Here is a 16,631-nt window from a genome sequence, read left to right as displayed (position 1 = left end):
CTAAACCTCATTTTGCATCGTCTCATTCTCTTTAAAGTCACTTTAAGCACCTTCTAAACACCATTTTGCATCGTCTCATTCTCTTTAAAGTCACTTTAAGCACCTTCTAAACACCATTTTGCATCGTCTCATTCTCTTTAAAGTCACTTTAAGCACCTTCTAAACCTCATTTTGCATCGTCTCATTCTCTTTAAAGTCACTTTAAGCACCTTCTAAACCTCATTTTGCATCGTCTCATTCTCTTTAAAGTCACTTTAAGCACCTTCTAAACCTCATTTTGCATCGTCTCATTCTCTTTAAAGTCACTTTAAGCACCTTCTAAACCTCATTTTGCATCGTCTCATTCTCTTTAAAGTCACTTTAAGCACCTTCTTAACCTCATTTTGCATCGTCTCATTCTCTTTAAAGTCACTTTAAGCACCTTCTAAACCTCATTTTGCATCGTCTCATTCTCTTTAAAGTCACTTTAAGCACCTTCTAAACCTCATTTTGCATCGTCTCATTCTCTTTAAAGTCACTTTAAGCACCTTCTAAACCTCATTTTGCATCGTCTCATTCTCTTTAAAGTCACTTTAAGCACCTTCTAAACACCATTTTGCATCGTCTCATTCTCTTTAAAGTCACTTTAAGCACCTTCTAAACACCATTTTGCATCGTCTCATTCTCTTTAAAGTCACTTTAAGCACCTTCTAAACCTAATTTTGCATCGTCTCATTCTCTTTAAAGTCACTTTAAGCACCTTCTAAACCTCATTTTGCATCGTCTCATTCTCTTTAAAGTCACTTTAAGCACCTTCTAAACACCATTTTGCATCGTCTCATTCTCTTTAAAGTCACTTTAAGCACCTTCTAAACCTCATTTTGCATCGTCTCATTCTCTTTAAAGTCACTTTAAGCACCTTCTTAACCTCATTTTGCATCGTCTCATTCTCTTTAAAGTCACTTTAAGCACCTTCTAAACCTCATTTTGCATCGTCTCATTCTCTTTAAAGTCACTTTAAGCACCTTCTAAACCTCATTTTGCATCGTCTCATTCTCTTTAAAGTCACTTTAAGCACCTTCTAAACCTCATTTTGCATCGTCTCATTCTCTTTAAAGTCACTTTAAGCACCTTCTAAACCTCATTTTGCATCGTCTCATTCTCTTTAAAGTCACTTTAAGCACCTTCTTAACCTCATTTTGCATCGTCTCATTCTCTTTAAAGTCACTTTAAGCACCTTCTAAACCTCATTTTGCATCGTCTCATTCTCTTTAAAGTCACTTTAAGCACCTTCTAAACCTCATTTTGCATCGTCTCATTCTCTTTAAAGTCACTTTAAGCACCTTCTAAACACCATTTTGCATCGTCTCATTCTCTTTAAAGTCACTTTAAGCACCTTCTAAACCTCATTTTGCATCGTCTCATTCTCTTTAAAGTCACTTTAAGCACCTTCTAAACCTCATTTTGCATCGTCTCATTCTCTTTAAAGTCACTTTAAGCACCTTCTAAACCTCATTTTGCATCGTCTCATTCTCTTTAAAGTCACTTTAAGCACCTTCTAAACCTCATTTTGCATCGTCTCATTCTCTTTAAAGTCACTTTAAGCACCTTCTAAACACCATTTTGCATCGTCTCATTCTCTTTAAAGTCACTTTAAGCACCTTCTAAACCTCATTTTGCATCGTCTCATTCTCTTTAAAGTCACTTTAAGCACCTTCTAAACCTCATTTTGCATCGTCTCATTCTCTTTAAAGTCACTTTAAGCACCTTCTAAACCTCATTTTGCATCGTCTCATTCTCTTTAAAGTCACTTTAAGCACCTTCTAAACCTCATTTTGCATCGTCTCATTCTCTTTAAAGTCACTTTAAGCACCTTCTAAACCTCATTTTGCATCGTCTCATTCTCTTTAAAGTCACTTTAAGCACCTTCTAAACCTCATTTTGCATCGTCTCATTCTCTTTAAAGTCACTTTAAGCACCTTCTAAACCTCATTTTGCATCGTCTCATTCTCTTTAAAGTCACTTTAAGCACCTTCTAAACACCATTTTGCATCGTCTCATTCTCTTTAAAGTCACTTTAAGCACCTTCTAAACCTCATTTTGCATCGTCTCATTCTCTTTAAAGTCACTTTAAGCACCTTCTTAACCTCATTTTGCATCGTCTCATTCTCTTTAAAGTCACTTTAAGCACCTTCTAAACCTCATTTTGCATCGTCTTCTCTTTAAAGTCACTTTAAGCACCTTCTAAACCTCATTTTGCATCGTCTCATTCTCTTTAAAGTCACTTTAGGCACCTTCTAAACCTCATTTTGCATCGTCTCATTCTCTTTAAAGTCACTTTAAGCACCTTCTAAACACCATTTTGCATCGTCTCATTCTCTTTAAAGTCACTTTAAGCACCTTCTAAACACCATTTTGCATCGTCTCATTCTCTTTAAAGTCACTTTAAGCACCTTCTTAACCTCATTTTGCATCGTCTCATTCTCTTTAAAGTCACTTTAAGCACCTTCTAAACCTCATTTTGCATCGTCTCATTCTCTTTAAAGTCACTTTAAGCACCTTCTAAACCTCATTTTGCATCGTCTCATTCTCTTTAAAGTCACTTTAAGCACCTTCTAAACCTCATTTTGCATCGTCTCATTCTCTTTAAAGTCACTTTAAGCACCTTCTAAACCTAATTTTGCATCGTCTCATTCTCTTTAAAGTCACTTTAAGCACCTTCTAAACCTCATTTTGCATCGTCTCATTCTCTTTAAAGTCACTTTAAGCACCTTCTAAACCTCATTTTGCATCGTCTCATTCTCTTTAAAGTCACTTTAAGCACCTTCTAAACCTCATTTTGCATCGTCTCATTCTCTTTAAAGTCACTTTAAGCACCTTCTAAACCTCATTTTGCATCGTCTCATTCTCTTTAAAGTCACTTTAAGCACCTTCTTAACCTCATTTTGCATCGTCTCATTCTCTTTAAAGTCACTTTAAGCACCTTCTAAACCTCATTTTGCATCGTCTCATCCTCTTTAAAGTCACTTTAAGCACCTTCTAAACACCATTTTGCATCGTCTCATTCTCTTTAAAGTCACTTTAAGCACCTTCTAAACACCATTTTGCATCGTCTCATTCTCTTTAAAGTCACTTTAAGCACCTTCTAAACACCATTTTGCATCGTCTCATTCTCTTTAAAGTCACTTTAAGCACCTTCTAAACCTCATTTTGCATCGTCTCATTCTCTTTAAAGTCACTTTAAGCACCTTCTAAACCTCATTTTGCATCGTCTCATTCTCTTTAAAGTCACTTTAAGCACCTTCTAAACCTCATTTTGCATCGTCTCATTCTCTTTAAAGTCACTTTAAGCACCTTCTAAACCTCATTTTGCATCGTCTCATTCTCTTTAAAGTCACTTTAAGCACCTTCTAAACACCATTTTGCATCGTCTCATTCTCTTTAAAGTCACTTTAAGCACCTTCTAAACCTCATTTTGCATCGTCTCATTCTCTTTAAAGTCACTTTAAGCACCTTCTAAACCTCATTTTGCATCGTATCATTCTCTTTAAAGTCACTTTAAGCACCTTCTAAACCTCATTTTGCATCGTCTCATTCTCTTTAAAGTCACTTTAAGCACCTTCTTAACCTCATTTTGCATCGTCTCATTCTCTTTAAAGTCACTTTAAGCACCTTCTAAACCTCATTTTGCATCGTCTCATTCTCTTTAAAGTCACTTTAAGCACCTTCTAAACCTCATTTTGCATCGTCTCATTCTCTTTAAAGTCACTTTAAGCACCTTCTTAACCTCATTTTGAATCGTCTCATTCTCTTTAAAGTCACTTTAAGCACCTTCTAAACCTCATTTTGCATCGTCTCATTCTCTTTAAAGTCACTTTAAGCACCTTCTAAACCTCATTTTGCATCGTCTCATTCTCTTTAAAGTCACTTTAAGCACCTTCTAAACCTCATTTTGCATCGTCTCATTCTCTTTAAAGTCACTTTAAGCACCTTCTAAACACCATTTTGCATCGTCTCATTCTCTTTAAAGTCACTTTAAGCACCTTCTTAACCTCATTTTGCATCGTCTCATTCTCTTTAAAGTCACTTTAAGCACTTCTAAACCTCATTTTGCATCGTCTCATTCTCTTTAAAGTCACTTTAAGCACCTTCTAAACCTCATTTTGCATCGTCTCATTCTCTTTAAAGTCACTTTAAGCACCTTTCTAAACCTCATTTTGCATCGTCTCATTCTCTTTAAAGTCACTTTAAGCACCTTCTAAACACCATTTTGCATCGTCTCATTCTCTTTAAAGTCACTTTAAGCACCTTCTTAACCTCATTTTGCATCGTCTCATTCTCTTTAAAGTCACTTTAAGCACCTTCTAAACCTCATTTTGCATCGTCTCATTCTCTTTAAAGTCACTTTAAGCACCTTCTTAACCTAATTTTGCATCGTCTCATTCTCTTTAAAGTCACTTTAAGCACCTTCTAAACCTCATTTTGCATCGTCTCATTCTCTTTAAAGTCACTTTAAGCACCTTCTAAACACCATTTTGCATCGTCTCATTCTCTTTAAAGTCACTTTAAGCACCTTCTAAACACCATTTTGCATCGTCTCATTCTCTTTAAAGTCACTTTAAGCACCTTCTAAACCTAATTTTGCATCGTCTCATTCTCTTTAAAGTCACTTTAAGCACCTTCTAAACCTCATTTTGCATCGTCTCATTCTCTTTAAAGTCACTTTAAGCACCTTCTAAACCTCATTTTGCATCGTCTCATTCTCTTTAAAGTCACTTTAAGCACCTTCTAAACCTCATTTTGCATCGTCTCATTCTCTTTAAAGTCACTTTAAGCACCTTCTAAACCTCATTTTGCATCGTCTCATTCTCTTTAAAGTCACTTTAAGCACCTTCTAAACCTCATTTTGCATCGTCTCATTCTCTTTAAAGTCACTTTAAGCACCTTCTTAACCTCATTTTGCATCGTCTCATTCTCTTTAAAGTCACTTTAAGCACCTTCTAAACCTCATTTTGCATCGTCTCATTCTCTTTAAAGTCACTTTAAGCACCTTCTAAACCTCATTTTGCATCGTCTCATTCTCTTTAAAGTCACTTTAAGCACCTTCTAAACCTCATTTTGCATCGTCTCATTCTCTTTAAAGTCACTTTAAGCACCTTCTAAACACCATTTTGCATCGTCTCATTCTCTTTAAAGTCACTTTAAGCACCTTCTAAACACCATTTTGCATCGTCTCATTCTCTTTAAAGTCACTTTAAGCACCTTCTAAACCTAATTTTGCATCGTCTCATTCTCTTTAAAGTCACTTTAAGCACCTTCTAAACCTCATTTTGCATCGTCTCATTCTCTTTAAAGTCACTTTAAGCACCTTCTAAACCTCATTTTGCATCGTCTCATTCTCTTTAAAGTCACTTTAAGCACCTTCTAAACCTCATTTTGCATCGTCTCATTCTCTTTAAAGTCACTTTAAGCACCTTCTTAACCTCATTTTGCATCGTCTCATTCTCTTTAAAGTCACTTTAAGCACCTTCTAAACCTCATTTTGCATCGTCTCATTCTCTTTAAAGTCACTTTAAGCACCTTCTAAACCTCATTTTGCATCGTCTCATTCTCTTTAAAGTCACTTTAAGCACCTTCTAAACCTCATTTTGCATCGTCTCATTCTCTTTAAAGTCACTTTAAGCACCTTCTAAACCTCATTTTGCATCGTCTCATTCTCTTTAAAGTCACTTTAAGCACCTTCTTAACCTCATTTTGCATCGTCTCATTCTCTTTAAAGTCACTTTAAGCACCTTCTAAACCTCATTTTGCATCGTCTCATTCTCTTTAAAGTCACTTTAAGCACCTTCTAAACCTCATTTTGCATCGTCTCATTCTCTTTAAAGTCACTTTAAGCACCTTCTAAACACCATTTTGCATCGTCTCATTCTCTTTAAAGTCACTTTAAGCACCTTCTAAACACCATTTTGCATCGTCTCATTCTCTTTAAAGTCACTTTAAGCACCTTCTAAACCTCATTTTGCATCGTCTCATTCTCTTTAAAGTCACTTTAAGCACCTTCTTAACCTCATTTTGCATCGTCTCATTCTCTTTAAAGTCACTTTAAGCACCTTCTAAACCTCATTTTGCATCGTCTCATTCTCTTTAAAGTCACTTTAAGCACCTTCTAAACCTCATTTTGCATCGTCTCATTCTCTTTAAAGTCACTTTAAGCACCTTCTAAACACCATTTTGCATCGTCTCATTCTCTTTAAAGTCACTTTAAGCACCTTCTAAACCTAATTTTGCATCGTCTCATTCTCTTTAAAGTCACTTTAAGCACCTTCTAAACCTCATTTTGCATCGTCTCATTCTCTTTAAAGTCACTTTAAGCACCTTCTAAACCTCATTTTGCATCGCCTCATTCTCTTTAAAGTCACTTTAAGCACCTTCTTAACCTCATTTTGCATCGTCTCATTCTCTTTAAAGTCACTTTAAGCACCTTCTAAACCTCATTTTGCATCGTCTCATTCTCTTTAAAGTCACTTTAAGCACCTTCTAAACCTCATTTTGCATCGTCTCATTCTCTTTAAAGTCACTTTAAGCACCTTCTAAACCTCATTTTGCATCGTCTCATTCTCTTTAAAGTCACTTTAAGCACCTTCTAAACCTCATTTTGCATCGCCTCATTCTCTTTAAAGTCACTTTAAGCACCTTCTTAACCTCATTTTGCATCGTCTCATTCTCTTTAAAGTCACTTTAAGCACCTTCTAAACCTCATTTTGCATCGTCTCATTCTCTTTAAAGTCACTTTAAGCACCTTCTAAACCTCATTTTGCATCGTCTCATTCTCTTTAAAGTCACTTTAAGCACCTTCTAAACACCATTTTGCATCGTCTCATTCTCTTTAAAGTCACTTTAAGCACCTTCTAAACCTCATTTTGCATCGTCTCATTCTCTTTAAAGTCACTTTAAGCACCTTCTAAACCTCATTTTGCATCGTATCATTCTCTTTAAAGTCACTTTAAGCACCTTCTAAACCTCATTTTGCATCGTCTCATTCTCTTTAAAGTCACTTTAAGCACCTTCTTAACCTCATTTTGCATCGTCTCATTCTCTTTAAAGTCACTTTAAGCACCTTCTAAACCTCATTTTGCATCGTCTCATTCTCTTTAAAGTCACTTTAAGCACCTTCTAAACCTCATTTTGCATCGTCTCATTCTCTTTAAAGTCACTTTAAGCACCTTCTAAACCTCATTTTGCATCGTATCATTCTCTTTAAAGTCACTTTAAGCACCTTCTAAACCTCATTTTGCATCGTCTCATTCTCTTTAAAGTCACTTTAAGCACCTTCTTAACCTCATTTTGCATCGTCTCATTCTCTTTAAAGTCACTTTAAGCACCTTCTAAACCTCATTTTGCATCGTCTCATTCTCTTTAAAGTCACTTTAAGCACCTTCTAAACCTCATTTTGCATCGTCTCATTCTCTTTAAAGTCACTTTAAGCACCTTCTTAACCTCATTTTGCATCGTCTCATTCTCTTTAAAGTCACTTTAAGCACCTTCTAAACCTCATTTTGCATCGTCTCATTCTCTTTAAAGTCACTTTAAGCACCTTCTAAACCTCATTTTGCATCGTCTCATTCTCTTTAAAGTCACTTTAAGCACCTTCTAAACACCATTTTGCATCGTCTCATTCTCTTTAAAGTCACTTTAAGCACCTTCTAAACCTCATTTTGCATCGTCTCATTCTCTTTAAAGTCACTTTAAGCACCTTCTTAACCTCATTTTGCATCGTCTCATTCTCTTTAAAGTCACTTTAAGCACCTTCTAAACCTCATTTTGCATCGTCTCATTCTCTTTAAAGTCACTTTAAGCACCTTCTAAACCTCATTTTGCATCGTCTCATTCTCTTTAAAGTCACTTTAAGCACCTTCTAAACACCATTTTGCATCGTCTCATTCTCTTTAAAGTCACTTTAAGCACCTTCTAAACACCATTTTGCATCGTCTCATTCTCTTTAAAGTCACTTTAAGCACCTTCTTAACCTCATTTTGCATCGTCTCATTCTCTTTAAAGTCACTTTAAGCACCTTCTAAACCTCATTTTGCATCGTCTCATTCTCTTTAAAGTCACTTTAAGCACCTTCTAAACCTCATTTTGCATCGTCTCATTCTCTTTAAAGTCACTTTAAGCACCTTCTAAACCTCATTTTGCATCGTCTCATTCTCTTTAAAGTCACTTTAAGCACCTTCTAAACACCATTTTGCATCGTCTCATTCTCTTTAAAGTCACTTTAAGCACCTTCTAAACCTAATTTTGCATCGTCTCATTCTCTTTAAAGTCACTTTAAGCACCTTCTAAACCTCATTTTGCATCGTCTCATTCTCTTTAAAGTCACTTTAAGCACCTTCTAAACCTCATTTTGCATCGTCTCATTCTCTTTAAAGTCACTTTAAGCACCTTCTAAACCTCATTTTGCATCGTCTCATTCTCTTTAAAGTCACTTTAAGCACCTTCTTAACCTCATTTTGCATCGTCTCATTCTCTTTAAAGTCACTTTAAGCACCTTCTAAACCTCATTTTGCATCGTCTCATTCTCTTTAAAGTCACTTTAAGCACCTTCTAAACCTCATTTTGCATCGTCTCATTCTCTTTAAAGTCACTTTAAGCACCTTCTAAACACCATTTTGCATCGTCTCATTCTCTTTAAAGTCACTTTAAGCACCTTCTAAACCTCATTTTGCATCGTCTCATTCTCTTTAAAGTCACTTTAAAGTCACTTTAAGCACCTTCTAAACCTCATTTTGCATCGTCTCATTCTCTTTAAAGTCACTTTAAGCACCTTCTTAACCTCATTTTGCATCGTCTCATTCTCTTTAAAGTCACTTTAAGCACCTTCTAAACCTCATTTTGCATCGTCTCATTCTCTTTAAAGTCACTTTAAGCACCTTCTAAACCTCATTTTGCATCGTCTCATTCTCTTTAAAGTCACTTTAAGCACCTTCTAAACACCATTTTGCATCGTCTCATTCTCTTTAAAGTCACTTTAAGCACCTTCTAAACCTAATTTTGCATCGTCTCATTCTCTTTAAAGTCACTTTAAGCACCTTCTAAACCTCATTTTGCATCGTCTCATTCTCTTTAAAGTCACTTTAAGCACCTTCTAAACCTCATTTTGCATCGTCTCATTCTCTTTAAAGTCACTTTAAGCACCTTCTTAACCTCATTTTGCATCGTCTCATTCTCTTTAAAGTCACTTTAAGCACCTTCTAAACCTCATTTTGCATCGTCTCATTCTCTTTAAAGTCACTTTAAGCACCTTCTAAACCTCATTTTGCATCGTCTCATTCTCTTTAAAGTCACTTTAAGCACCTTCTAAACACCATTTTGCATCGTCTCATTCTCTTTTAAGTCACTTTAAGCACCTTCTAAACACCATTTTGCATCGTCTCATTCTCTTTAAAGTCACTTTAAGCACCTTCTAAACCTCATTTTGCATCGTCTCATTCTCTTTAAAGTCACCTTAAGCACCTTCTAAAGACCATTTTGCATCGTCTCATTCTCTTTAAAGTCACCTTAAGCACCTTCTAAACACCATTTTGCATCGTCTCATTCTCTTTAAAGTCACTTTAAGCACCTTCTAAACACCATTTTGCATCGTCTCATTCTCTTTTAAGTCACCTTAAGCACCTTCTAAACACCATTTTGCATCGTCTCATTCTCTTTAAAGTCACCTTAAGCACCTTCTAAACCTCATTTTGCATCGTCTCATTCTCTTTAAAGTCACTTTAAGCACCTTCTAAACACCATTTTGCATCGTCTCATTCTCTTTAAAGTCACTTTAAGCACCTTCTAAACCTCATTTTGCATCGTCTCATTCTCTTTAAAGTCACCTTAAGCACCTTCTAAACACCATTTTGCATCGTCTCATTCTCTTTAAAGTCACTTTAAGCACCTTCTAAACCTCATTTTGCATCGTCTCATTCTCTTTAAAGTCACTTTAAGCACCTTCTAAACACCATTTTGCATCGTCTCATTCTCTTTAAAGTCACTTTAAGCACCTTCTAAACACCATTTTGCATCGTCTCATTCTCTTTAAAGTCACTTTAAGCACCTTCTAAACCTCATTTTGCATCGTCTCATTCTCTTTAAAGTCACTTTAAGCACCTTCTAAACCTCATTTTGCATCGTCTCATTCTGTTTAAAGTCACCTTAAGCACCTTCTAAACACCATTTTGCATCGTCTCATTCTCTTTAAAGTCACTTTAAGCACCTTCTAAAGACCATTTTGCATCGTCTCATTCTCTTTAAAGTCACTTTAAGCACCTTCTAAACACCATTTTGCATCGTCTCATTCTCTTTAAAGTCACCTTAAGCACCTTCTAAACACCATTTTGCATCGTCTCATTCTCTTTAAAGTCACTTTAAGCACCTTCTAAACCTCATTTTGCATCGTCTCATTCTCTTTAAAGTCACTTTAAGCACCTTCTAAACCTCATTTTGCATCGTCTCATTCTCTTTAAAGTCACCTTAAGCACCTTTTAAACCTCATTTTGCATCGTCTCATTCTCTTTAAAGTCACTTTAAGCACCTTCTAAACCTCATTTTGCATCGTCTCATTCTCTTTAAAGTCACCTTAAGCACCTTCTAAACCTCATTTTGCATCGTCTCATTCTCTTTAAAGTCACTTTAAGCACCTTCTAAACCTCATTTTGCATCGTCTCATTCTCTTTAAAGTCACTTTAAGCACCTTCTAAACCTCATTTTGCATCGTCTCATTCTCTTTAAAGTCACCTTAAGCACCTTCTAAAGACCATTTTGCATCGTCTCATTCTCTTTAAAGTCACTTTAAGCACCTTCTAAACACCATTTTGCATCGTCTCATTCTCTTTAAAGTCACTTTAAGCACCTTCTAAACACCATTTTGCATCGTCTCATTCTCTTTAAAGTCACTTTAAGCACCTTCTAAACCTCATTTTGCATCGTCTCATTCTCTTTAGAGTCACCTTAAGCACCTTCTAAACCTCATTTTGCATCGTCTCATTCTCTTTAAAGTCACCTTAAGCACCTTCTAAACCTCATTTTGCATCGTCTCATTCTCTTTAAAGTCACCTTAAGCACCTTCTAAACACCATTTTGCATCGTCTCATTCTCTTTAAAGTCACTTTAAGCACCTTCTAAACACCATTTTGCATCGTCTCATTCTCTTTAAAGTCACCTTAAGCACCTTCTAAACACCATTTTGCATCGTCTCATTCTCTTTAAAGTCACTTTAAGCACCTTCTAAACCTCATTTTGCATCGTCTCATTCTCTTTAAAGTCACCTTAAGCACCTTCTAAACACCATTTTGCATCGTCTCATTCTCTTTAAAGTCACTTTAAGCACCTTCTAAACACCATTTTGCATCATCTCATTCTCTTTAAAGTCACTTTAAGCACATTGTAAACCTCATTTATCATCGTCTCATTCTCTTTAAAGTCACTTTAAGCACATTGTAAACCTCATTTATCATCGTCTCATTCTCTTTAAAGTCACTTTAAGCACATTGTAAACCTCATTTTGCATCGTCTCATTCTCTTTAAAGTCACTTTAAGCACCTTCTAAACCTCATTTTGCATCGTCTCATTCTCTTTAAAGTCACTTTAAGCACCTTCTAAACACCATTTTGCATCGTCTCATTCTCTTTAAAGTCACCTTAAGCACCTTCTAGACACCATTTTGCATCGTCTCATTCTCTTTAAAGTCACTTTAAGCACCTTCTAAACCTCATTTTGCATCGTCTCATTCTCTTTAAAGTCACTTTAAGCACCTTCTAAACACCATTTTGCATCGTCTCATTCTCTTTAAAGTCACTTTAAGCACCTTCTAAACCTCATTTTGCATCGTCTCATTCTCTTTAAAGTCACTTTAAGCACCTTCTAAACCTCATTTTGCATCGTCTCATTCTCTTTAAAGTCACTTTAAGCACCTTCTAAACCTCATTTTGCATCGTCTCATTCTCTTTAAAGTCACTTTAAGCACCTTCTAAACCTCATTTTGCATCGTCTCATTCTCTTTAAAGTCACCTTAAGCACCTTCTAAAGACCATTTTGCATCGTCTTATTCTCTTTAAAGTCACTTTAAGCACCTTCTAAACACCATTTTGCATCGTCTCATTCTCTTTAAAGTCACTTTAAGCACCTTCTAAACCTCATTTTGCATCGTCTCATTCTCTTTAAAGTCACTTTAAGCACCTTCTAAACACCATTTTGCATCGTCTCATTCTCTTTAAAGTCACTTTAAGCACCTTCTAAACACCATTTTGCATCGTCTCATTCTCTTTAAAGTCACTTTAAGCACCTTCTAAACCTCATTTTGCATCGTCTCATTCTCTTTAAAGTCACTTTAAGCACCTTCTAAACACCATTTTGCATCGTCTCATTCTCTTTAAAGTCACTTTAAGCACCTTCTAAACACCATTTTGCATCGTCTCATTCTCTTTAAAGTCACTTTAAGCACCTTCTAAACCTCATTTTGTATCGTCTCATTCACTTAAAAGTCACTTTAAGCACCTTCTAAACCTCATTTTGCATCGTCTCATTCTCTTTAAAGTCACTTTAAGCACCTTCTAAACACCATTTTGCATCGTCTCATTCTCTTTAAAGTCACTTTAAGCACCTTCTAAACCTCATTTTGCATCGTCTCATTCTCTTTAAAGTCACTTTAAGCACCTTCTAAACACCATTTTGCATCGTCTCATTCTCTTTAAAGTCACTTTAAGCACCTTCTAAACCTCATTTTGCATCGTCTCATTCTCTTTAAAGTCACTTTAAGCACCTTCTAAACCTCATTTTGCATCGTCTCATTCTCTTTAAAGTCACTTTAAGCACCTTCTAAACCTCATTTTGCATCGTCTCATTCTCTTTAAAGTCACTTTAAGCACCTTCTAAACCTCATTTTGCATCGTCTCATTCTCTTTAAAGTCACCTTAAGCACCTTCTAAACACCATTTTGCATCGTCTCATTCTCTTTAAAGTCACCTTAAGCACCTTCTAAACACCATTTTGCATCGTCTCATTCTCTTTAAAGTCACTTTAAGCACCTTCTAAACCTCATTTTGCATCGTCTCATTCTCTTTAAAGTCACTTTAAGCACCTTCTAAACACCATTTTGCATCGTCTCATTCTCTTTAAAGTCACTTTAAGCACCTTCTAAACACCATTTTGCATCGTCTCATTCTCTTTAAAGTCACTTTAAGCACCTTCTAAACCTCATTTTGCATCGTCTCATTCTCTTTAAAGTCACTTTAAGCACCTTCTAAACACCATTTTGCATCGTCTCATTCTCTTTAAAGTCACTTTAAGCACCTTCTAAACACCATTTTGCATCGTCTCATTCTCTTTAAAGTCACTTTAAGCACCTTCTAAACCTCATTTTGTATCGTCTCATTCACTTAAAAGTCACTTTAAGCACCTTCTAAACCTCATTTTGCATCGTCTCATTCTCTTTAAAGTCACTTTAAGCACCTTCTAAACACCATTTTGCATCGTCTCATTCTCTTTAAAGTCACTTTAAGCATCTTCTTAACCTCATTTTGCACCGTCTCATTCTCTTTAAAGTCACTTTAAGCACCTTCTAAACCTCATTTTGCATCGTCTCATTCTCTTTAAAGTCACTTTAAGCACCTTCTAAACACCATTTTGCATCGTCTCATTCTCTTTAAAGTCACTTTAAGCACCTTCTAAAGACCATTTTGCATCGTCTCATTCTCTTTAAAGTCACTTTAAGCACCTTCTAAACACCATTTTGCATCGTCTCATTCTCTTTAAAGTCACTTTAAGCACCTTCTAAACCTCATTTTGCATCGTCTCATTCTCTTTAAAGTCACTTTAAGCACCTTCTAAACACCATTTTGCATCGTCTCATTCTCTTTAAAGTCACTTTAAGCACCTTCTAAACCTCATTTTGCATCGTCTCATTCTCTTTAAAGTCACCTTAAGCACCTTCTAAACACCATTTTGCATCGTCTCATTCTCTTTAAAGTCACCTTAAGCACCTTCTAAACACCATTTTGCATCGTCTCATTCTCTTTAAAGTCACTTTAAGCACCTTCTAAACACCATTTTGCATCGTCTCATTCTCTTTAAAGTCACCTTAAGCACCTTCTAGACACCATTTTGCATCGTCTCATTCTCTTTAAAGTCACTTTAAGCACCTTCTAAACACCATTTTGCATCGTCTCATTCTCTTTAAAGTCACTTTAAGCACCTTCTAAACACCATTTTGCATCGTCTCATTCTCTTTAAAGTCACTTTAAGCACCTTCTAAACCTCATTTTGCATCGTCTCATTCTCTTTAAAGTCACTTTAAGCACCTTCTAAACCTCATTTTGCATCGTCTCATTCTCTTTAAAGTCACCTTAAGCACCTTCTAAACACCATTTTGCATCGTCTCATTCTCTTTAAAGTCACTTTAAGCACCTTCTAAACACCATTTTGCATCGTCTCATTCTCTTTAATGTCACCTTAAGCACCTTCTAAACACCATTTTGCATCGTCTCATTCTCTTTAAAGTCACCTTAAGCACCTTCTAAACCTCATTTTGCATCGTCTCATTCTCTTTAAAGTCACTTTAAGCACCTTCTAAACCTCATTTTGCATCGTCTCATTCTCTTTAAAGTCACTTTAAGCACCTTCTAAACCTCATTTTGCATCGTCTCATTCTCTTTAAAGTCACCTTAAGCACCTTCTTAAACCTCATTTTGCATCGTCTCATTCTCTTTAAAGTCACTTTAAGCACCTTCTAAACTCATTTTGCATCGTCTCATTCTCTTTAAAGTCACCTTAAGCACCTTCTAAACACCATTTTGCATCGTCTCATTCTCTTTAAAGTCACTTAAAGCAACCTTCTAAACACCATTTTGCATCGTCTCATTCTCTTTTAATGTCACCTTAAGCACCTTCTAAACACCATTTTGCATCGTCTCATTCTCTTTAAAGTGACTTTAAAGCACCTTCTAAACACCATTTTGCATCGTCTCATTCTCTTTAATGTCACCTTAAGCACCTTCTAAACACCATTTTGCATCGTCTCATTCTCTTTAAAGTCACCTTAAGCACCTTCTAAACCTCATTTTGCATCGTCTCATTCTCTTTAAAGTCACTTTAAGCACCTTCTAAACCTCATTTTGCATCGTCTCATTCTCTTTAAAGTCACTTTAAGCACCTTCTAAACCTCATTTTGCATCGTCTCATTCTCTTTAAAGTCACCTTAAGCACCTTCTAAACACCATTTTGCATCGTCTCATTCTCTTTAAAGTCACTTTAAGCACCTTCTAAACCTCATTTTGCATCGTCTCATTCTCTTTAAAGTCACTTTAAGCACCTTCTAAACACCATTTTGCATCGTCTCATTCTCTTTAAAGTCACTTTAAGCACCTTCTTAACACCATTTTGTATCGTCTCATTCTCTTTAAAGTCACCTTAAGCACCTTCTAAACCTCATTTTGCATCGTCTCATTCTCTGTAAAGTCACTTTAAGCACCTTCTAAACCTCATTTTGCATCGTCTCATTCTCTTTAAAGTCACTTTAAGCACCTTCTAAACAGAATTTTGCATCGTCTCATTCTCTTTAAAGTCACCTTAAGTACCTTCTAAACCACCATTTTGCATCGTCTCATTCTCTTTAAAGTCACTTTAAGCACCTTCTAAACACCATTTTGCATCGTCTCATTCTCTTTAAAGTCACTTTAAGCACCTTCTAAACACCATTTGCATCGTCTCATTCTCTTTAAAGTCACCTTAAGCACCTTCTAAACACCATTTTGCATCGTCTCATTCTCTTTAAAGTCACCTTAAGCACCTTCTAAACACCATTTTGCATCGTCTCATTCTCTTTAAAGTCACTTTAAGCACCTTCTAAACCTCATTTTGCATCGTCTCATTCTCTTTAGAGTCACCTTAAGCACCTTCTAAACCTCATTTTGCATCGTCTCATTCTCTTTAAAAGTCACCTTAAGCACCTTCTAAACCTCATTTTGCATCGTCTCATTCTCTTTAAAGTCACCTTAAGCACCTTCTAAACCTCATTTTGCATCGTCTCATTCTCTTTAAAGTCACTTTAAGCACCTTCTAAACACCATTTTGCATCGTCTCATTCTCTTTAAAGTCACTTAAAGCACCTTCTAAACCTCATTTTGCATCGTCTCATTCTCTTTAAAGTCACTTTAAGCACCTTCTAAACCTCATTTTGCATCGTCTCATTCTCTTTAGAGTCACCTTAAGCACCTTCTAAACCTCATTTTGCATCGTCTCATTCTCTTTAAAGTCACCTTAAGCACCTTCTAAACACCATTTTGCATCGTCTCATTCTCTTTAAAGTCACCTTAAGCACCTTCTAAACCTCATTTTGCATCGTCTCATTCTCTTTAAAGTCACTTAAGCACCTTCTAAACCTCATTTTGCATCGTCTCATTCTCTTTAAAGTCACTTCAAGCACCTTCTAAACCCTCATTTTGCATCGTCTCATTCTCTTTAAAGTCACTTTAAGCACCTTCTAAACCTCATTTTGCATCGTCTCATTCTCTTTAAAGTCACTTTAAGCACCTTCTAAACACCATTTTGCATCGTCTCATTCTCTTTAAAGTCACTTTAAGCACCTTCTAAACACCATTTTGCATCGTCTCATTCTC

The sequence above is a fragment of the Anopheles coustani genome, unplaced genomic scaffold (assembly GCF_943734705.1).
Source record: "Anopheles coustani unplaced genomic scaffold, idAnoCousDA_361_x.2 scaffold_36_ctg1, whole genome shotgun sequence".
In the NCBI taxonomy this organism is placed as follows: domain Eukaryota; kingdom Metazoa; phylum Arthropoda; class Insecta; order Diptera; family Culicidae; genus Anopheles; species Anopheles coustani.
Note: the sequence above shows the minus strand (reverse complement) of the source record.